General features: G+C 45.9%; 1 pseudogene; it reads left to right on the forward strand.

The window, feature by feature from the left end:
- The first annotated feature begins 2,199 nt into the window (after positions 1-2,199).
- The window catches only part of LOC127576969 (immunoglobulin heavy constant gamma 1-like), a 28,238-nt pseudogene continuing 6,919 nt past the window's right edge, over positions 2,200-23,518 (forward strand).

A 23,518-nucleotide genomic window follows, 5' to 3' on the forward strand; every position in this document is an offset into this window, starting at 1 on the left:
CCCCAAAACTAAACTGGTCGTGTGTGTGTGTGACAATGTCCCAAACTCCAAGTTCCGGAATGGTTTTTAAAGTTCAGTTCCGCAAGCCATAAGGTGAAACATGAGCAAGGGCTTCTTCAACAACCACCATTGTCTGAAGATAAGACGTAGACGAAGAGAAATACAGAAAGAGTAAATACGACATCCAAATGTTCCACGATGGAACCCCAGCGACACTTCAGTGTTTACTCGGTAGTGACTTCCTCACCCCGAAAAGCATCCGAATCGTGGTCGTCCACACACAAATACCTGTTTCCTTCTACAGGTCAGAAACAAAGTGAACTCCACCGGATTACTTCCAACGTCCATACGTGGATTTCAGTGGCAGACACAGTTATTGTTTCTCATCCATCGATAGAGAAAACTAGCAGGCTGGTGTCTCTCTCCCTTCTCTCTCTCTCTCTCCTTCTCCTTCTGATTTCTTCAACAACGTCATTACGTCCTTTATCTTCTATTGACGTAAGTACGCCCCACACACACATACACACACACTCTCTATCTTAAAGGGACTTTCACTGAGTCCGTAACAATAGACACACACGCGAGCGCGCGCGCGCGCACACACACACACACACACACACACACACACACACACACCACACGCACATTTTATATATATATTATAAATATGCATTTATATTTCTCGAAGCCAGGACTAGCAAGCTGCTGACCCACTAGTTAATGGAATGTTAAGTATGTTAATTGTTTAGGGTGATGGACCATTTCGATATTCAGACTGTGGCGATACTGGGTGTAATTAACATTGAAGTGGAGGCTTGGTCTAAACAACGAAGGGTGATACCTGCCTTTGAATGCCTTGATTATAACTCAACTATGCTAAGACAAGAGGTGTGATAGCTGTCTCTGGATCTCTATAGCTTGACCGAAATTGCGGCGCCGTATGCATGGGATGTGCACAACAATTCATTGTAAATATTTGACTGCCCTTTGTGCGGGGAGAACTTGGGGAGCGACTCTTAGTGAGTGCTGAAGAGAATCTCGCAGCGGTGCACTGCTAATAAAGGTATTTGTTCGAATCAACCTCGCGGCACTGTGTTACTTACAGCGGACAGAAGAGGAAAATTAATTTCGGACTACAATTTGGCGAGCCAGCCAGGAGTCCAAGCCGAGGTTTCGGAAGCGGCGTGAGCGACCTACGGGGATAACGGCCACCTGATACAGAAGGGCCCACAAGGCACGATTCACCTTGATCCCTCTCAGGGAGTCAGACACCTGATAGATCCCTTCGCTTATCGAAAATCCTCTGCCGGACTCCTCGCGAACCTGTCCGAGTCCTACAGGTAAGGAGGGGTTCGAGTCCTCAGTTAAGTTAATTCTGTTAGGGGTTCGAGTCCGCAGTTTTGGGTTCGGGGTTTTAATTTTGTGAATTTCAAGTTTTGAGCTCTAGTTCTGAGTTCGGTTCTCCGGTACTACCACCCTGCCTAAACCGATTCTTAAAAGGGAGAAATCCTCCACGGAGGTCAGGAACCTGAAGTGGGTGAAGAAAGTGACCGTTCTTATAGGTAATCGCAGCGATTCGTACCGTCCGATCGGAAAGAATACAAAATGGGACAAACTCTCGATATCTGTGTCCAATACCCCACTATCTAAGTTACGTAAAGACGATCCGAAGAACGAGACAACCTCCGTAAATTATCAGCATGCCTCCAAAAGAAATTGGGAAACGAGATATGGCCACTGGGGGAATTGGGACGTAGATAAATGCCTAAAGGCAGAAAAGGCAATTTGGGAGCGGAATACAGGGGAAAATCGAAAATATTAACCTCCACTTGGAGAAAAACGGCCGAAGACGTAAAATAAATCTAAGCAGGCTAGCTGGGAACATAATGCGCGTAGAAGGGAATTAGTGTGTGTGATGAAAGGAAATCCTAAGAGTTGGGAAGTCCTGAAGTCTCAGTGCTGAGACCACGATGCTGAAAGGAGCAGAAGGGAGAGAGAAGAGGTAAATGAGGTGTATCAGGAGAAAATCAGAAATAAAAATAAATAAGTAAGGATGAAGTGGAGGTACCTCCCGACATGCTGGCGTGCCCCTGTTTGTTCCAAAGTAATGATACGGACGAAGATGAGGAGGATTAGGTAGTCCGACCCACAGCCCCTAGCTACTTCCCCCCCACCCCGTTTCATTGCCGCCCCCATATAATGCGGCTAGCCCGCAAGCTGTTCCACCCTTACCACCAGCGACTGCAAGCCAAGTACCGCCCCCGGGACAAGTCCATGGTCCTCTTGCGTCCCGAACCAGTTTGCAGCTTAGACGAAGGTAATCCCACAGACGGGTGGCTCTAAGGCCACAGACAAGCGACGAAACTTTTTGAAGAGGGACAGTCCTTCAATATATTCTCAGCAGCAGCCCCAACCCTAATTATACCCCTGATTATGGCGACCCTACAGATCCCAGCCCACCACCCATGTTGAACGGGGTTAAGGGAGCCAAGGTTAAGAAACAATTCTCCAACAAGAGTGTTACCAATCCTGATCCATCCCAGGCCAGCGCTAATCCTCCAATCCAAATTTACATCCCTTGGAAGCCTCAGGAGATGTGCTTAATCATGTCAGGCGCCCAACCGTAAAACCAACCCGAGTATTTCATTGATTATGTGATCGGAACAATTCAGATGTACCAGGACGCGCCCCCCCCACACCCCACACAAGACCTTTTCAGTCTTTGTTGCATTCCCCTTACAACTAATGAGGCGGTACGGTGGAAAGAACACCTGGGGAACTATGCCGACTGGACAGCCTTTCAGGCGGCCGTCCGGCCTCAGGACCTGGTGGCCACAATTAGAACTGTCCTTCGCAAAACCCTTCAACGGCCTATTGAGATAACTAAGCTTCTAGAATGCCTACTGAAACAGGGTGAGGATGGCCCAGACTTTTGGGACCATTTCTGTTCACTTTACGGTAACTATGCGGGGGACGATGCAACAACAGAGGAGTTTAACGCCCTCCTACTACAATGCATCCCTGAGGAAGTGGCGTCAACTGTCCACACTAGGCAACATCAACATGGCCTGACCACACACGGAAAGCCATGAGCAGGGCGTTTAGTCCACAAAGGTAAAAACAGGAAAATGGTCCGAGAACCCCTCGGCCCCCAACCTCCCTACTCCGACAATACGGGCTATCAAATGGAGCAGCAATTTTGTGATCCAGAAGGGGTTGACCTGTCCGGGAGAGGATACCCACTGTACCACAATGACTTGAGCACCAGTGTACCGACCCCCTAGTGGACCACCACCCCTCTCGTAATTACCTAGGACCCGGGGACCTCAACAAACCGTAACGGCGAGAGCCAAGCCGACAGGATGCTACCTTTGTGGGACACCTGACCATTGGCGGAGGGACTGCCCCTAATACCGTCATCGGCAGAAGAGACCTCCCAGTAGACCACAAACTTTTCAACTAACAAAACCGTTTTCTGCATGACGAGCCGTGGAGAGTAACCTTTCCATGTACACCTGCCCTCACCGATAACCGGACGATGAACCCATAGTCAATTTCTTAGTTGAAGGAAAGCGATTCTCTTTACGGGAACAAATACTTCGACCCTGGAAGCCCCTTGTATTTGCCAGCATGATTTTAAACTGTCCACTCCTTCAGTTCCATTGAGCGGGCTGGAGGGACAGAAATGGTCCTACCCCTTAACTGAAACCTCACAAGTTAAATTTGAAGATCGGGAATGCCTGATCCAGTTTCCGGTACCACAAACCCTGTGGATTAACCTGGCTGGGACGGACCTGCTCTGCTCCCTCCGACTCAAAATACATCGCCTGGATGAAGGTATTACCATTACTGATCCAAAAACCCATAGGATCCTCTGGATTCACCAACCTCCTCAGTGGTGGACGGTGAACTTCACGAGCAGCGATTTTGACCCACCCTTGAAACCACTGACCCGCATGTAACGCCAGCTTATGACCCCACCGGGGCCTCAAGAGAGCTAGAAGGGTTGCATGCTCCTCTCCTGGGTGGCATGGTGACTGTCACTATTTTAGGGAAGTAGTGGAAAGGAGGGGACAGCACTTCTAGTCCAAGTGCCTCATGAATTGTGGAATGAGTCAGGCTTGATGTCCCCTCACATTACCCTGTCAGTTAACAAGGGATAATAAACCGAAGGAACTGGGATTCCAAGCCCAACGTCTTGAGGTATCATGCACACAAAGGCCTTTTCGGGGTTCCTCAGGCTCTGCTAGAGGGGACCCTGACTTATTACCTCGTCCCTTTCTCGGTGACGGGCTGTTTACACCACCAACCCCATCGACTCCCTTCGGATGAGCCCACCCCCAATTTATGGGCCGCATCGAAGTCCGAGGTAGGGTATGCTCCAGCGACCCCAGTCCAGGTCCGTGTAGGACCGGTAGAACAACTGTGTTCCGTCCCACAGTATCCCCTTCGAAGAGAGACAGTCGACGGAATAACCCAGTTAATAGATTCGTTCTGCAAACAGGGCATCCTTGTGCTCTTGCCAATCACCTTGTAACACCCCAATTTTACTCGTCCCCAGACCCGGACGGACAGAGTGGTGCCTTGTATAAGACCTACGTAAGGTCAACGAGAGAGTAGAGCACTACGTCCCGTGGTCCCGAATCCAGCTACCATTCTCAGCAGTATTCCTGCCGACTCTTGGTTTTTACCACTGTGGACCTGCAGCATACAATTTTCGCAATTCCCTCTCTCCCGACTCGCTGTAACCTGTTTGCTGTCACCTTCCAAAGTCATCAATACACTTCGACGCGCCTCCCGCTAGGTTTTATACACCCTGGACTATTTTTCCCAAGTTTAACAGAAACAACTCCAAGGGTTGCACTCTTCCGATAAATCCACCGTTGTCCATTATGTATATGACCTTTTACTAGAAAGCCCCTTGGAGCCGGTCACATCAGGACATGAATAAACTACTTAACGCGCTCCATCTTGAGGAATACGTAATACCTCCACAGAAAGTCAAACGAAACCAGCGCCAGGAGAAATATCTGGGTACCCTCTTAATGCTACCGAGCGGCAGCTCACTCCCGATAGTATTGCACCCATCATTGCCACCCCACCGCCAGCTACCCCAAAGGGTATGCGCGCAGTCTTAGGTTTAGTAAATTTCTGCAGGCAATGGCTACCTAACGTGGCGCGCCTGAATAAGAACCTCACACCGCTGGCCTCAAGCCAGTCTGTGGGATCCTTTGAAATTACGAAGGAACAAAGGGAGGCCTTTGACAGCCTCAAACAGGCCCTTGCCAGCGCCCCGGCCCTGGGACGGTCTTTGCATGATCGCCCATTTCAGCTATTCGTGAATGACCTGGAGGACTGCGCTGCAGCCGTCCTTACTCAAAACTCATGGGGATAGGAAAAGACCGGTGGCATACACTTCCACTCGGCTGGACCCCAGTTGCGAGGGGACTTACACCATGCTCACAAATGCTTCCCGCCATTTATTTCCTAGTAACAGCAGCCTCCAATATAACCTTCCAACAAGCAGTGTTGGGTTATTCCTCCCATAGCGTAACGACACTCTTAACCTCCACCAGACGCAACACCTTAACCAGGAGCAGCTAATCAAATACGAGGTAGCATTCCTGAATATACCACTCCTCTCTTTTGCCTACTGCACGACCATTAATCCTGCCACCTTCCTAGAGGCCCCACCTGAGGATCTTGCGGACCCACCTCATGACTGTCTAATGTGTAACCACTTTTAACTGCACCCCGTCCGGACCTTTCAGATAAAGGCCATCCAGTCAGCCGAATTAAACCTGTACGTCGACGGTAGTTCCTACATTTCTGAATAGGGCACCCGCCTTTGTGGCTATGCCGTGTTAAATGATCCCAGAGTGTAGAATCTGCATCTCAGCAGCCCCAGTCTCTGCCCAAAAAGCAGAACTCTTTGCACTGACCCGAGCTTGAATTTTAGCCAAGGACAAATTAGTTAACATCTTCACTGACTCCTGCTATGCTTTTCGAGTTGCCCATGATTTGGCCAACTCTGGGCACACAGAGGATTTCTGAACTCTACAGGTAGCCCCATACAGAATCCGGCTAATGTAAAGAACCTCGTCCAAGCCATCCTCCTCCCAAAAAATTGGCCGTCATTAAGTGTTCCGCTCACCTTTCAGATGCCTCCCCAGTAACCCAGGGCAATAACAAGGCAGATACAGAAGAGAAATTGGCAGCATGCCAGGGGTCTAAAATCGTTTCCACTGTAGAAAAACAAGCAGTTGTTTGCAAGCCAAAGGTCGCAACGCCGGGCACGCCAGACAAGGTCACTGTGCAGCACTTACAGGGGGACGCCCCTGACTCATAAAAACAAATGTGGAAGGCGCACGGGTGTACGCACTCTGCGCCACACGGCCTCTAGGTTACTCCAGTCGGTCAAGTATGAATACCTGATTCTTTGTTACCAATTCTTATTGACTGCCGACATGCTGACATCCACTTTGGCAAGGAGGGAATCAGTAACATTTTATTACGTACCTGGTGGCACTCCATATTGGAGGAAGAAGCAAAGGAAAAATACGGTCGTGTTTGATATGCCAACAAACCAACACTGGGAAAGGGGTGAAGTGCACCCCAGACAAAACCCCCTTGCCAGGTTGTCCATTGGAATGTATACAATTCACCTTTATTGAATTACGGCGTGTACATTGTACAAGTACTGTCTCGTTATTGTTGATGTATTCAGTAGATGGATTGAAGCTTTTCCAAACACCAACAATAAGGACTCAACGGTGGTAAATTATTGCTTACAGAGGTTAGACCATAGGTTTGGGTTCCCCGACGGATAAGTTCTGACAATGGCCCCCACCTGATAGGAAAAGAAATAAGGAATTGTGCGAGGCACTGCATATCGAACAAGCAGTTCCACTGCACCTTCCACCCTCAATCAGCGGGTGTAGTAGAGAGAGCTAACAGCACCTTTAAGAATAAAATAACCAATTAGTGTCAGAGACAGGTCTAAACTGGTTGAAGGTTCTCTCCTTAGCATCATACCATATGATAATCACCTCATATTCGGCCATCGGGGTATCGGCTGCCGAAATTGTCTATGGGCGTCCGTGAAGAATCCTATGGGACGCCTGACACCCAACCCCCCACACAGGTTGACCTTAATATCATGGGGGCTGAACTACAAAGGTATTTCAGTCAACTTACTTCCACTTTAAATTTTCTTAATTCACAGGTGCAGAGTGCCTTTAAACCACCTGAAGGGCAGAACAAGGAATTGCCTGACCTACAAATCGGAGACTCTATACTGATACGGGATTGGGAGCGCCCTAAACTGGGACCTCGGTGGGAAGTCCCCTTCCAGATACTACTCCAAACACCGACAGCGCAGTGAAAGTGAAAGGCCAGGAACGCTGGATTTATCTGAGCGACTGTAAACGATGGCCACCGGAGGAAAGATCATACTTCTTAAATTTGGACTCCTTACCATTACCAGTACTCTTGTATGGGCGTCAGAGGATAATTTATTTTACAAAATACATATGCAGCTACATGGGAATCACACCGTTTGTTACCCCTTGGCAGAGTCAGTGGAAGGCCTTTTTTGTAGCCACACCAAGCTGGAGCCCAAGGGCCCTCTTAAAGTATGAATTTATCTATATATATTTGATTAATTGCTGTTCAAATGTTATACTCATATTCATTACATAGCCTTGACATTTTACATGATATCTGTTCTGCCGAGGGTTACAATCGTCCACGGAATTTTATGACGTCCAGGCAATGAGTTGAACCATATCCACTGCATCATTAATCAACATTTAGGAACATTTGAGATTTTATGTACTGTTTGCAACAGTGGAGTTCTTGTGCTCAAGGAACTGATGTGGACTGGGTCACCCATGACGGAGATGGCACGACGCTGACTGTGAAACCTAGTAAGTGCCTTTCATTGTTAGTTTGTAAAAGTCGACCCGCGCTCTGTAATAAATCAGACGACAGCAGAACAAAAGAACTTACGATTAATGCTTTATTAGGTAACACTAGCGGGAGTGGGGAATACAGTGAAAGAGTAAACAGTGTAACCTGAGCTCTGTTCTAATACCACTCGAAGATGCCTCGGTTAGTGTGTATCTCTTCTACTTATTTCGTGAGAAATCTTCGTGGGAAGTTGCACTCACGACGGTAATTGCTTGCAGTGAGCTTGCGAAACAAAATATGTCTAAAATAACTATGTCTTTCCTACCCACACCTGGCCCTCACTTTCAGCCATAACTATAATCACCCCAGGGCTGAGGTAATGCTTTACCATGGGAAGAAGCTGACAGTGAGAAGCATACAATTAACCCGTGCATCATCAGTTGTTAACCCTTCCATTCCCAGCTATCGTTTAGTAGATTTTGGCCAAGCCTGCTTTTTTATTCAAGGAGATAAATTATGTCATATTAGATTCAGAGTCATACAGCATGGAAACAGGTCCTTCGGCACAACTGGTCTATGCCGACCAAGATTCCATCTGATCCCATTTGCCTGCGTTTGGTATTTATCCCTCCAATCTTTCCCTATCCATGTGCATTTTAAATATCGTTAATGAACCTGTCTCAACAACTTCCTCTGACAGCTCATTCCATTTTTGAGCACTCTCTGGTGAAAGAGTTCACATTAAATATCTACCCTCTCCCCCTAAACCTATGCCCTTTAGTTCTTGATACCACATCCCTGGGGCAAAAAGACTGTGAGCATTCATCCAGTCCCTGCCCCTCGTAATTTTTATAGCTCTATATGGTCATCCATCTTTCTACTATGCTCCAATTAATAAAGTCCCAGCCCTGCTCAACCTTTCTCCATAACGCAGTCCCTTGAGTCCTGACAACATCCTCCTCATAACTCTTTACAGCTTAATAACACCTTTCTAATAGCAGGGTGTGCAGAAACTGAACACAATACTCCAAGATGCCTCAGCAATGTCTTGTAAAAATGCAAAATAACAGCCCAACTTCTAAACTCAGTTCCTTGACTGATGAAGGCCAACGTGCCAAAAATCTTCTCACCACCCGGTCTCCCTGTGATGCCACTTTCAGGAAATCACGGACTTGTACGTTTAAGTCTGTCTGTTCTACAACACTCCCAGGACCGTACTGTTAACTGTGAACATCCGACCCTCATTTGCTTTCCCAAAATGCAACAACCCACACTTGTCCGGATAAAACATATTCTATTATTCGGCCCCCTTACCCAGCTGATCAAGATCCTCCCGTAAATCTAGATAACCATCTTCACTGTCAACGACACGACCTATCATCTGCAAACTTACGAAAGGTGCCTTATACATTATCATCCAAATCACTGATAATGGGCCCAGCGTCGAGCCCTGAGGAACACCAATAGTTACGGGCCTTCTGTCCGAAAACAAGCTTCCACCATCACCCTCTGATGCCCACATTCAAGCCAATTCTGTATCCAATGAGCTACCTCTCCCTTAATCGCAGGCGATCTAATTTTCCATAGCAGCCTTGCATGTAGAACCTTGTCAAAGTCCAAACTGGTCCATATAGACCACGTCTACCGCCCTGTCCTCATCGACGTTCTTGATTGTTTCTTTAAAAAAACTGAATCATATTCGTGAAAGACGATCTCCTATGCACAACGCCGTGCTGACTATACCTAATCAACCCCTGTCTTTCCAAGTGCTTGTCCATCTTTTCCCTCAGAATTACCTCTAGTAACTTACCTACCACAGATACTAGGCTTATTGGTCCACAATTCCCACCTTTTTCCTTGCAGCCCTTCTTAAAAAAAGGGACAACACCAGCCATCCTCCAGTCTTCCGACACTTCACCCATCGCAACGCCGATGCACATATCTCAACCAGGGCTCCCACAATTTCTTCCCTAGCTTCTCACGCAGACACCTCGGCCACTTACCCTGCCCCATTGCCCAATATAAGGTCAAGCTTTGCCCTTGACCTGGTTGTGTCTTCAATATATTGCTTAAGGAAACTTTCCTGAACACACTTAACAAATTTCACCCGGTCTAAGCCCTAAGCACTATGACAGTCCTAGTCTATATTAGGAAAGTTAAAATCACCTGCTATGATAACCGTATTATTCGTGCAACTTTATGTAATCACCCTGCATATTTGTTCCTCTAATTTACGTCGACTATTAGGCGACTTATAGTACAATTACAACAAGGTCATCACCCCTCCTTATTAATTTTATCTCAGAGTACCGCCGTGATGTTCTCCCGAATCGGAATTCAACCCCCACTCCTGTATTCCCTCCATCTCTATTCCGCCTATAGCTGCTGTACCCTGGAACATTTAACTGCCAGTCCGGTCCCTCCCTTAACCATGTTTCTGTAATGGCTATAGTATCCCAGTCCGATGTACCTCCCATGCCCTGAATTCATCTGCATTACATCTCAGGCCTCTTGTATTGAAACAAATGCAATTTAATCCATCAGTCTTTCTTCACTCCCTGCCTGTCTTGTCCACTAAGCTTACTCTCTCTCTTCTCTCACTCTGATACTCCCTTGTCCACTCGGCCCTCCCCACCAGTAACACCCCTGGCACTTGTGCCTGCAACCGCACCAAGTTCTACACTTGTCCCTACACCTCCTCCCTCACCACCACTGAGAGTTCCAAACAATCCTTCCAGGTGAGTCCGAGAAGTCATTTCTTGCATCCGGTGCTCCCGGTGTGGCCTCCTGTACGTTGGTGAGACCCGATGCAGATTGAGTGACTGCTTCGTCGTGCACCTTCCCTCCGTCCGCCACAACAGCCAGGACTTCTCTCTGGCCACCCACTTCAATTCCACATACCACTCCCATACTGACATGTCTATCCACGGCCTCCTGTACTACCACGTTGAGTCTAGGCGCAGGTTGGAGGAACAACACCTCATATTGCACCTTGGGAGACCCCAACCTGATGGCCTTTGCATCGATTTCTCTGACGTCCGGTAACCCCACCCTTTCTTTTTGTCCCATCTGCACTCCTTTATCTTCCCTTATTTTCTTGTCTCCCTTGCCCCATGTTGGTTACCCGCCAACCTCATCTCCTCCCCTCCCCATACTTTATTTCATGGTCCACTGCGCCTTCCTACCGGATTCATACTTCTTGTGCCCTCGGCCTCTTCTACTTATCACTTCTCTGCTTATTACATCTTCTCCACCTCCCCCACCCACTACCTTACCCCTCTCAGCCTGGACGTCTATAACCTGAACTCACCTATACCCTGTCTGCGTGTAGTCCTCCCCCCCCCCCACCTTCTTGTTCTGGCTTCTGCTCGCTTCCTTTGCAGTCCCAATGAAGGGTCTCGGCCCCAAACGTCGAATATTTATTTCCCTTCATGGATACCGCCTGACCTGCTGAGTACCTCAAGCACCTTTTTGTATTGCTCCAGATGCATCCAGCATCTGTACAATTTCGTCTGTCTCTGAAATGCGATTCAGAATGCTTTAGCAGTAAATTATGCAAACTGTAGTTATAAGAGTTCTTGATACATAGAGGAATATGGTACTATGATCACCCAAATGAATTTGTATGTGCGAAAAAATTCCAATGGATTCAGGCATCTTAAAATACGAACAAAGGGGAAGGGTGGTGAACAATATTAGTCTTATTCCTTAACTTTGGAGTTCTGGTACTCGTTAATGTTGTGCAGATTTATTATATCTATTGTCTTTCAGTACGTGTGCATGCAAAATTAAGGGTTGTAAAAGGACAAATAGAACATAGAAAATAGAACAACTACAGCACAATTCAGGCCCTTCGGCCCACAAAGCTGTGCCGAACATGTCCCTACCCTAGAAAGTACTAGGCTTACGCATAACCCTCTATTTTATCCAGCTCCACGTACATATATAACAGTCTCTTGAAATACCCTATCGTATCCGCCTCCACCACCGTTTCCGGCAGCCCATTCCACGCACTCACCACTCAGCGGTGGGCTTAGTGAATTGTGTTGTATGGCGGGGTAACCACTGGACTAATCAGAGAAAAACGGCAGCAAAACCTCGTGCTCAACCGGTCTATCATTCTTTCAAAGACAGTCTTTAAATGTCAGGGAACAATTGGACACAACAGGCCAAATGATCTTCAGCAGTTCAGATTTAATGAGGAACTTTTCCCTCTATCACTGGCTTTCACCTTCTTTCTCTCTGATTTTTCTCTCTCTCCCCTATCCCTCTGTCTGTTCGGCCACCTCTCAGCTTCATCTCATTCTTTTCAACTGCGTCAAATTTGGTCTGGCTGCATGCACCTCTCCCCTCTTTCTCTCCGCTTATCTCTGTATTACTTATATATGTATAAGTACTGTATTACTGTATTACTTATATGTGACCCGGGGGTTCAGGAAAATCTAGAACATAGAACAGTACAGCACAGGAACAGGCCCTTCCAGCCACGATGCAGTGCCGAACTAATTAAACGTAATTTAATTGCGAAACTAACTAGTCCTCTTTGCCTACACAAGGTCCTTATTCTTCCATTCTCTGTATATTGATGTGCCTAAGAGCTTCTTAAAGGCCTCTATCATATTTGCCTCCACTACCACACCTGGCAGCGCCTTCCAGTATTCCACGACTCTCAGGGTAAAACCTTACCCCGCACATCTCCTCTGAACTTACCCCCTCTCACCTTAAATGCACTCCCCTTTCTATTAGACATACCGATCCTAGGAAAAAGATACCGGCTGTCAACTCCAACTGTGCCTCTTATAATGTTATAAGTTTCGATCAGGTCTCCGCTCAAGCTCCGCTGCTCCAGAGGAAACACACCATATTTGTCCAACCTTCTCTTATAGCACATGACCTCTTTTCAAGGCAACATACTAGTAAACCCCTTCTGCATTCTCCGCAAGTTTCCACGTGCGGTATAACCAGAGTTTTACAACGTTGCAACAGTAACTTCCTGAGTCTTTAACTCAATGCTTTGTCGCATAAAGGCAAGCATGCCAGACTCCTTCTTTACCACCCGATAAGCTTATGCAACCCGTTTTCGGAAACTATGGGCTTGGACTCCAAGGCCCCTCTTTACATCAACGCTGTTAAGCGCCCTGTCATTGTCTTTGCATTGTCCCTTTCCCAAAGTGCAACACCTTACATTTGCGCGGAATTAAAATCCATCTGGGTCCATATCTGCTACTAGTTTGTATCCAGCTGTATCCTCTGGCAATCTTCTACACCATCCAGTAACATCACCAATCTTAGTATCCTTTCTGAAATTACTAACCTACCCATGCACCTTTTCATCCAAGTTATATATCACAAACAGCGGAGGTCACAGTAAGGATCCCTACGGAACACGAGTAGTCATGGCCCTTCAGCCAGAATAAGTCCCATCGACTACTATCCTCTCTCTTCTATTGGTATGCGCATTCTGAATCCAAATGGCCAAGTCACCGTGGAGTCCATGCATCTCATTCTTGTGGATGAACGTACCATGAAGGACCTTGTCAAACATCTTACTAAAATCCATGTAGACAACATTGTACAGCTTTACGCTCATCAATCACTTTCGTCATATCATCGAAAGTCTCGATCAAGTTAGTAAGACATGACTTACCTCGCACAAAGCCATGCTGACTGTCCCTAATTAAGCAATGGTTTTCCACGTGCTCATAAATCCTATCCCCAAGAATCCTCTACAATAGTTTCGCTACCACTGACGTGAGACTCACTAGTCAATAGTATGTTCAAGAAACAAATCCTTATTTTGCTTCTTGAACAGCGGAACAACATTCCCTACTCGACACTCCTCCCGGATATCACATGCGGCAAGAGAAGACTGAAAGATCTTGGTCAAGCCCCCAGCAATCGCACGGCTTGCCTTTTTGGTATCCCGATATATATATCCCATCACTCCCTGGGACCTATCTAGCTTAATATTCTTCAGCAGACCCAACACTACCTTTTTATTTATCTCAAAATGCCCCTGAGTATCAGTACACTTCACACTAATCTCACTAATCAAAGATAGTAATTTTCCTTGGTAAATGCCAATGCAAAGTACTCAGTTAGGACCTCGCCCACGTCTTTTGTCTCAAACTACATCTTCCTTCCTTTATCCTTGAGTGGTCCCACCCTCTCCCGTGTGATCCTTTCGCTCCTTTTGGATGTATACAACGCCTTGGTATTATTTCTACTGTTACTTGCGAATGACTTTTCATGGGCCCCCTGGCTTTCCTAATTCCCTTTTTGTGCTTTTGTCTGGGTTTTTCATAATCCTCAAGGGCACTGTTTCATTTTAGCTTCCTCAACTTTGCATACGCTTGTTTTTTTTTTCTTGACTAAATTCACTACCTCTTTTGTAATCCACGGATCCGTTAACTTGCCATCCTTGTCCTACCTTCTTCCCATAACATACCTGTCCTGTGCTCTGTGTAGTTGGGATTTAAACAGCCTCCACATGTTTTATGATGATTTGCTCCAAAACAGCTGTTCATAATTAACTCTTTATAGTTCCACATTAGTGCTGTCGTAATTTGTCCTGCCCCAATTTAATACTCCCCTGCAAGGTCCATACTTATTATTATTCATAGCTTTCTTCAAAACTGAAGGAGTTTTGATTACTATTTCCTTAAAGTTCTCCCACTGAAAGCTCAGTCAGCCGGACAACGGCATTTCCCAATGCCATATTCAGTATGGTCCCTCCTCTCTTTGGGGTATATACATACTGATTTTAGAAACCCTCCTAAATGCACCTAACAAATTCTTCTCCATCTAAACGTTTTGCACAAATAAGGTCCCAGTCAATATTGCGGAAGCTGAAGTCACCCACAAACACTACCGAGTTGCTTTTTGCACCTTCCCCGAATCTACATGCATATCTGTTCCTCAATGTCCCTGTGGCAATTGGGTGGTCTGTAGTATACTCCAATCAGATTGATTGCACCTTTCTTATTTTTGAGTTCTACTCATATCGACTCAGTGAAGGCGCCCTTCATTATTTCCCATTTGAGTGCAGTTGTGATGTTGTCCCTGATTAATTGTGCAATTCCCACGCACCATTTTACCCCGCACTCTATTTTTACTAAAACACCGAAATCCTGGAACATTAATCATTCAGTCCTGCGCCTCTCTCAACCAAGTTTCTGTAATGACCACAACATCATAGTTCCATGTACTGATCCATACTCTAAGTTCATCACCATTACTCATAATACTCCTGCCATTGAAATAAACACACTTCAGCCCGTCCGATTCATCGTGTCTATTAACTTTCTCCTGCCCATCCTTCCTTACAGACTTACTGGTCATAAGATTTACCTTTCTCTCAATCCCTTCATTTTCTGCTCTGATTATCACCTCCTGCGAAGCAACAGGAAACCTACCCGCCAGTATGTTGCTTACCTTCCAGTTAAGATTCAATATGTCCCTCTTGTACAGGTCGCCCTGTCGCAGAACAGGTTCCAATGATCCAAGAACCAGAAACCCTGCCCCCGCTGCAGATCCTCAGCCACACATTCATCTGTTCTATCTTCTATTCATGCCCTGACTAGCACGTGACACTGCAAGCTATTCATCTTCTTTCCTAGCTCCCTATACTCAACTGCGCAGTACCTCTTCTCCCTTTCTAACTACGTCGTTTGTGCCAATGTGCACCACGATCTCTCGGCTGCTCACCCTACTTCCTTGAGAATGTTCTGCAGCGGCTCTAAGACGTCCTCGACCATGGCAGCCGGTCGGCAACACACCATTCTTGTGTCTCTGTTGTGGCTACAGAATATCCTGTCTGCAATCGCTATTGCTCTGCCTGACTTCATCCTTCCCTGCAGAGCCTCTGAGGCAGGTAACAGTGTCTCCGACATGCTGCTGCTGCTGCTGTGCCCTGATAGGTCTTCCTCCAACAGTATCCAAAGCTGTAAACTTGTTGCTGATGGGAATGACCACAGGCGAATCCTGCACGGTCGGCCTGCTTTCTCTACGTTACCTGGTGGTTACCCAACAATCCGTACCTTAGGCGCGGCCACGTCATTAGAACTCTAATCTAGGAATCAAAAGGTGATAGATGAATTAAACACTCTAAGAACGAATCTGGGCCACGTTGACGTCTTAGCATGTAATGACTTTTTATGCAGTTGAATGATTACTAAATTTCTGGTTGGTCAGCAGTAAGTCATTGTCTCAATTGTGTATTCCAGAACACGCAATACTTCTCAGATATCTGAAGCGTTGAAGAAATCTGGATCAACAAAACTGCCATCCTGGTGTGTGAAGTGAACTCCACAACCCCGATTGAGGTTTCCGTCTTTTGTACAGTGGGTGGAAAGGAAAGGGTTGTCGGTGTTCAGATCGAACAAGCAACAAAGACCAGAAACCAGTATCTGACAGTCGGCCGCTTGACCAGCAGCGGAGCGGAATGGATACAGCTGGATGGAATACACATGCTCGGTGAGAGAAAATCAGTCGCTCTGGTATCAAAGCGGGCAGGAAAGACACAAAGGTGGGCACAGCTAGCAACAATACAAATGGAAAACCATGTAGATGCTTGCAAAAGCAACATAAACTACTGTATGTCAGGCAGCAGGGTGCAGAGGGAAACGGGCATGAAGTAACGAGGGGTGGAGCAAGGGTGATTATATTTTCTTGTTGAGGGCGAAAGTGGCAATTTTCTCACAGTCGGTGCAGCTAATAGCTAAATGTTAGTCATTGAGTCTTACAGCATTGAGTCCACTGAGTCTGATCCGGTCATCAAGCACCCATTTACATTAATTGGACAGCAATTCTATTTTTATTCCTCCACAATTCCACCAAATCCACCCTACGCCCCCCCCCCCCCCCCCCCCCCTCAGATTCTACCATTCACCTTCACACGTAGGATAATTTACAGTGGCCAGTTAAGCCAGCCATTGGCTTGTATTTGCGATGTGGAAACCGGAGCACCTGGAGGAAACCCACGCTGTCACACGACAATCATGTAAATTCCCGCATCCTAATTTGTGATCGTACCAGGGTTGCTTTAGCTTTGTGGCAGCAACTTTAATATATGAGCCACTGTGCCGCCCCACTCCAGTAATAGACATAGAATCATACAGCACAAAAACGGGCCATTCGCCCGAGGACGACCATGCCGAACTTTTAGTCCATCTACACTAATTCTACTTGCCGGTGGCAGAAAAGTTTCCTTCTTTGTTTTGCATGTTTCATTGTGTGTCGGAATGCCTCTAAAACGTAGTGATTACAGCTGTCCCCACCAACCCTTCTGCTGGAGCGTTTCAGATATCAGCTACTCTCTGTGTACTTTTTTTCAAGAACATCCCCTCTAAAAAATCTTCTTCTCACTTAAAACTATATCCTCGTGTTTTTGATATCGCTACCATGGGGAAAATATTTTGACGATCTGCCATATATATATTATAGGCTGAGATGTGACCTGATAAAATCGCGTGCGCGCTCGCGCGCGCGTGTGTGTGTGTATTACTAACATGTAGTCTCTGTCTCTGTTGTAATACCTTATACATACATATACATACATACATATATATGATTTTATCAGGTCACATCTCAGCCTCCTTCACTCCAGAGTAAACAAGCCCAACCTATCCAATCCCTCGCTCCAACGGAAGTTCTCCAATCCAGTTAACATTTTGGTTAATCTCATATGCACTCTCTGCAGCGCAGTCACATCTTTCCCATAGTGTGGCGACCAGAACTGCTCATTATAGTCGTAGCACAGCTTAAATTGTATCTTGAACAGTTGCAACATAACTTCCAAAAGTTTATTTTCTAAGCCTTGACCTAAGAAGGCAAGCATGCCATATTCCCTCTTTACCACCCGATCTACATGTGCTGCCATCATGGACTTGAATCCCAAGGTATATTTGTGCATCAGCATTCCTTAATTCCCTGCCAATTACTGTAAAGGTCATAGCCCATTTTGAACTCTCAAATGCATCAATTCGCATTTTTCGGAAATAAAGTCCATATACCATGTTCCGCCCAACTTTCCATCTGATCAATATTCTGTCAGAGCCTTTGTAAGCCTTCCTTGCTATCCACAGCACCACTAAATTTCCTGTCATGCCTCCTATATTCATAGTCAAGTCGTTAATATATATCATAAACAACAAAGGTCTCAGCACCAGTCCCTGTGGTACACCTCCAGTGAAAGACTTGATGTCCAGTGACAGAACTAGCCAATTTTGGATCCAATAAGCCAGGAGTCTTTGGAGTCCAGGTGTCTGAAATAATTAGACCAGCTCTCAGTTAGGAAACTTATGAAGTGGAAAAGAGGACGTTGTTTACTCCTCAACAGTTCCTACAAGTTCTGTTGGGTACTTCCAGGGTTTCATTTCAATCATGTTTCCGAAAAGCAGTTCTTGGAATATTAACCTTCTCTGGCAGTCGACCCAGTGAAGCCAAAGCTCCGCCTCTTGCCCCTTTATCCAGAGGAGACTCAAGCTGCGAACACCGCTGCACTCACCTGCTTGATAAGAGGGTTCTACTCCGACGACATATCGATTTCTTGGGAGAAGGACGGAGCTACGTTCCGCTCAAACACGGCCAGGTTCCCCACGGCGCTTCAACAGGACATGACCTTCAGCACGAAGAGACTTCCCTTTTTGACTGCAGCTGAGTGGAAGAAGGATGCAACATACTCATGTGTCGTCTCGCACTAACATTCAAAACCCACCGTGAGGGAAAACATCAGGTCCCCCAAATGTCAGTCCAACTGGTCAAAGCACACACATGCAATCCGCTGTCTACATCCCAGTTAACAGCTAAAATTCAACAACAGTCTGAAATGGTCAGAAATCGGGCACGGGAAGAGCAGATTGAATTTTAACGTGCGGCTGTAGTGATCAGGCCTCCGTCATCATCCGGTGGAACAACATGTATACACATCAACTGAGATGCCAAACATATAATGGGATTTCTGTTGAATATGGGGAGTGCAACTGTATGGAAATATTAATATGCTCTACGAGTTATAGGATCCCAGTAAGGTAAAGCTGGAACAAATGTGTGGACAGTAATTGATCAATAACAACATGCCTCCTTGCGATTTTTGAATGAAATCCGCGAACATCGATTAATGGATCACACTTGTAATTACACTCTAAGGTTAAGGTGAAATATGATTCATGGACATGAATTAGCGCACTAATAACTTACAGGCAGGAAATAAATTATTTAATGATAAGTCCTCAATGTGTGTGGCGCGCAAATCGGAGTGAGGACCCAGTCAATTTTTTTTATAAATTCACTGCTGGGCAGCTTTGCGATTGTAGACAATTTGCAAATGGCACTGTTCAGTGATTGGAGAAACAATGGGTGGAACTAATTCATGTGAGGCATTGTGCATGAAGAATTAAAACCTTTCGCAAGGGCGAGCCGAATAACGTCTGTTTGGAGCATATTCCATTTGACGAGAGCGAACTCATCTCACATATGTTTATTTTTTAAACTTTTGTTTCTAACTAGATAAAAATGTTCATATGATAATCATTCTTCCGAGAGACGGGGAAAATTTCAGACTAACGTGCATTTACTTAAATGTAAGAAGTATCATGTATAAGGGTGATGAACTGAGAGCTTGGTTAAGTACATGGGACTATGATATTGTGGCTCTTGCAGAGACTTAGTTGTCACCAGGGCAGGAATGGATATTGAATATTCCTGGACTTCAGTGTTTTAAAAGGAAAAGGGTGGGAGGAGAAGAGGAGGAGGGGTGGCTATGCTGGTCAGGGATACTATTACAGCTGCAGAAAGGGTGGATAATGTAGATGGATCCTCTCTAGCGTCAGTATGGGTGGAAGTTAGGAACACGAAAAGAGCATATATTCTACTGGGAGTATCCGATAGGCTCTCCGGTAGCAGCAGAGATACTGAGAAGCAGATTCGGAGGCAGATTTTGGAAAGGTGCATGAATAACAGGATTGTTATTATGGTCGACTTCAACTTCCCAAATATTGATTGGCACCTGCTTAATGCCAAAGGCTTGGACGGGGTAGAGTTTGTTAAGTGTGTCCAGGACGGATTCCTGCCGCAGTATGTTGACAGGCCAACTAGAGGGAATGCCATATTAGATCTAGTATTAGGTAATGAATCGGGTCAGGTGACAGATCTTTCAGTGGGTGAGTATCAGGGTGACAGTGACCACCGCTCCATAACATTTAGCATTGTCATGGACAAGGATAGGAGGAAAGGGGATGGGATGATAGTTAATTGGGAAGGGAAAATTATGAGGCTATAAGGCTAGAACCTGAGAGTGTATATTGGGTTGACAATTTTGGAGGGAAATGTACCATGGAGATGTGGTCGATGTTCCAGAATCTCTTGCAGGATGTTAGGGATAAATTTGTCCCGATCAGACAGAGAAAGAATGGCAGGGTGAAAGAACCATGTGTGTCAAGAGAGGTGGAACAACTGGTTAGGAAGAAGAAGGCAGGATACATAATGTATAAGAAGCAAGGATCAGATAGGGCTTGTGAGGAATATAGAGTAGCAAGGAAGGAACTGATAAGGGGCTGAGGAGAGCAAGAAGGGGGCATGAAAAGGCTTTGGCGAGGAGGGTTAAGGAGAATTCCAAGGCTGTTTTCTCGTAAGTGAAGAGCAGAAGGCTGAGAAGTATAAAGGTAGGGCTGATTTGAGACAAAGGTGGGAAGACGGGCCTGGAGGCTGTGGAAGTGGGTGAGGTTCTCAATGAATACTTCTCTTCAGTATTCACTAAAGAGAGGGGTCTTGATGACGCTGAGTACAGTGTTGGTAAGGTAAATGTTCTAGAGCGTGTAGATATCAAAAGAGAGGATGTGTTGGAGCTGTTAGAAAATATTAGGACAGATAAGTCCCCAGGACCTGACTGAATTTTCCACAGGCTGCTTCGGGAGGCGAGGTAGGAGATTACTGAACCGTTGGCTAGGATCGTTGAGTCCTCGTTGTCCATGGGATTGGTACTGGAAGATTGGAGGGTGGCAAATGCTGTCCCCGTATTCGAAAAAGGTAGTAGGGATAGTCCAGGGAATTACAGACCAACGAGATTTACGTCTGTGGTGGGCAAGCTGTTGGAAAGGATTCTAAGAGACAGGATCTATGAACATTTAGAGAATCGTGGACTGATTAGGGACAGCCAGCATGGCTTGGTAAAGGGAAGATCATGTCTCACACACCTGAAGGAGTTCTTTTAGGAAGTGACGAGGAATATTCATGAGGGTAGAGCAGCTGATCTGGTCTTCTTGTATTTTAGTAAGGCATTTGAAAAGGTTTCACATGGTAGGCTTCTTCAGAGGGTCTGAAGACATAGGATCCAGGGAGGCTTGGCCATGTGGATACAGACTTGGCTTGCCTATAGAAAGTGGAGAGTTATGGTGGAGAGAGTGCATTCAAATAGGAGGGCTGTGACTAGTGGTGTCCCACAATTATCTGTTCTGGGACCTGTACTTTTCGTGATATTTACTAATGACTTGGATGAAGGGGAGGAAGGGTGGGTTAACAAGTTTGCAGACGACACAAAGGTCGATGTTGTTGTGGATAGTGTGGAGGGCTGTGGAACCTTGTAGTGGGATGTTGATAGGATGCAGAGCTGGGCTGAGAAGTGGCAGATGGAGTTTAATGCAGAGAAGTGTGAGTTGTTACAGCTTCGAAGGACAAACTCCAAGGAGGAGTACAAGGTTAATGACAGAATTCTGGGTAGTGTGGAGGAGCAGCGGGATCTGGGGGTTCATATCCACAGATCACTGAAAGTTATATTTCAGGTGATCACAAGATGAAATAAGACAAGGGAGCAGAAGTGGTCCATTAGACCCATCGAGTCTGTTCCAAAGAAAAGGAGAAAAAGAAAAAAAGAAATTGGGGGCGGGGGTAGTCTGCTCCATGAGACAAGAAACTATTCTAACCCCAATGCCCGGCCTTATCCCCATATCCCTTGATACCTTGACTAATTAGATATCTATCTGTCTCCTCCTTAAACTCCTCCAATGATCTGGCCTCTACTGCTGTACGTGGCAAGGTATTCCATAAATTCACTACCCTTTGGCTAAAGAAACTTCTCCTCATCTCTGTTTTAAACCTGTACCCTCTAATTCTAAGATTGTGCACTATGGTCCCCGACTCACCCACCAAGGGAAAGAGCTTGGCCACATCTACTCTGTTCAGTCCTTTCAACTATTTAAATTATCCTATGAGGTCCCCTCTCATTTTCTGTACTCCAGTGGGTATAGTCCAAGAGCCGACAAACGCTCATGATATGTAAGCCCTTTCATTCCCGGAATCATCCTCGTAAATCTCCACTGAACACTCTCGATCCTTCCCAAGATATGGGGTCCAAAATTGCACACAGTATTCCAAATGAGGCCTCACTAGTGCCCCGTAGAGACTCATCAACGCTTCCTTACTTTTATGCATTACACCTCTCGAAATGAATTTTAACATAACATTCGCTTACCTACCGCCGATCCGACCTGGTGGTTAAAATTTAGGGTATCCTCCACGAGTACCCCCCAAGTCCCTTTGTACTTCTGTACTTTGAATTGTCTCCCCTTCTAGATAATAATCTGCCCGTTTATTTCTGTTTTCAGAGTGTACAACTGCACATTTCTCAACATTGATCTCATATATACTTGCCCATTCTCCTAAACTATCTAGGTCTCTCTGCAACCTTCCTCTCTCCTCAATACTCCCTACTCCTCCACCTATCCTAGTGTCATCTGCAAACTTAGCCACAAAATCATTTACTCCATCATCAAAATCGTTAAGGTACAGAGTAAAACGAAGCGGCCCCAACACCGACCCCTGCGGAACACCACTAGTAACCAGTAGCCAACCAGAACAGGATCCTTTTATTCCCACCCTTTGCTTTCTGCCAACCAGACAATGTTCCACCCATTCTGTTATCCTACCAGTCATTTCATGACCTCTCATCTTATTAATCAGTCTCTTGTGCGGCACCTTGTCGAAGGCCTTTTGAAAGTGTAAATAAACAATACCTACCGCCCCTCCCTTATCCACCCTACCTGAGATTTCTTCAACAAACTCCAATAGGTTGGTCAGGCAGGATCTTCCCTTCACGAAACCATGTTAGCTTGGACGCATCTTGCCTTGCACCTCTAGGTATTCCATAACCTCATCCTTGAGGATCAATTCTAATAACTTTCCCACCACCGATGTCAGACTAATAGGTTTGTAATTTCCTTTATGCTGCCTCCCACCTTTTTATACAGCGGAACCACATTTGCGACCTTCCAGTCCTTCGGAAACATGCCGGAGTCTATCGATTCCTGGAAAATTATCACCAGTGCCTCTGCAATCTCTAAAGCCACCTCGTTCAGAAGCCGGGGATGCACCTCATCCGGCCGGGAGACTTATCAGTGTTTAGTCCATTTACTTTTCTTTGTACATTCTCTCTAGTAGTTTTAACTGAACTCAGTTCCATTCCTTGAGACCCCTGACTATCTGCTATAGTTCTGATGTCCTCCACAGTGAAGACCGATGCAAAATACTCATTTAGTTCGTCTGCCATCTCTTTATCATCCGTTATAATCTCTCCCGCACCGTTATCGATTGTTCCTATATCAACCCGTGTCTC

Source organism: Pristis pectinata, chromosome 12 (genome assembly GCF_009764475.1).
Source record: "Pristis pectinata isolate sPriPec2 chromosome 12, sPriPec2.1.pri, whole genome shotgun sequence".
Lineage (NCBI taxonomy): Eukaryota > Metazoa > Chordata > Chondrichthyes > Rhinopristiformes > Pristidae > Pristis > Pristis pectinata.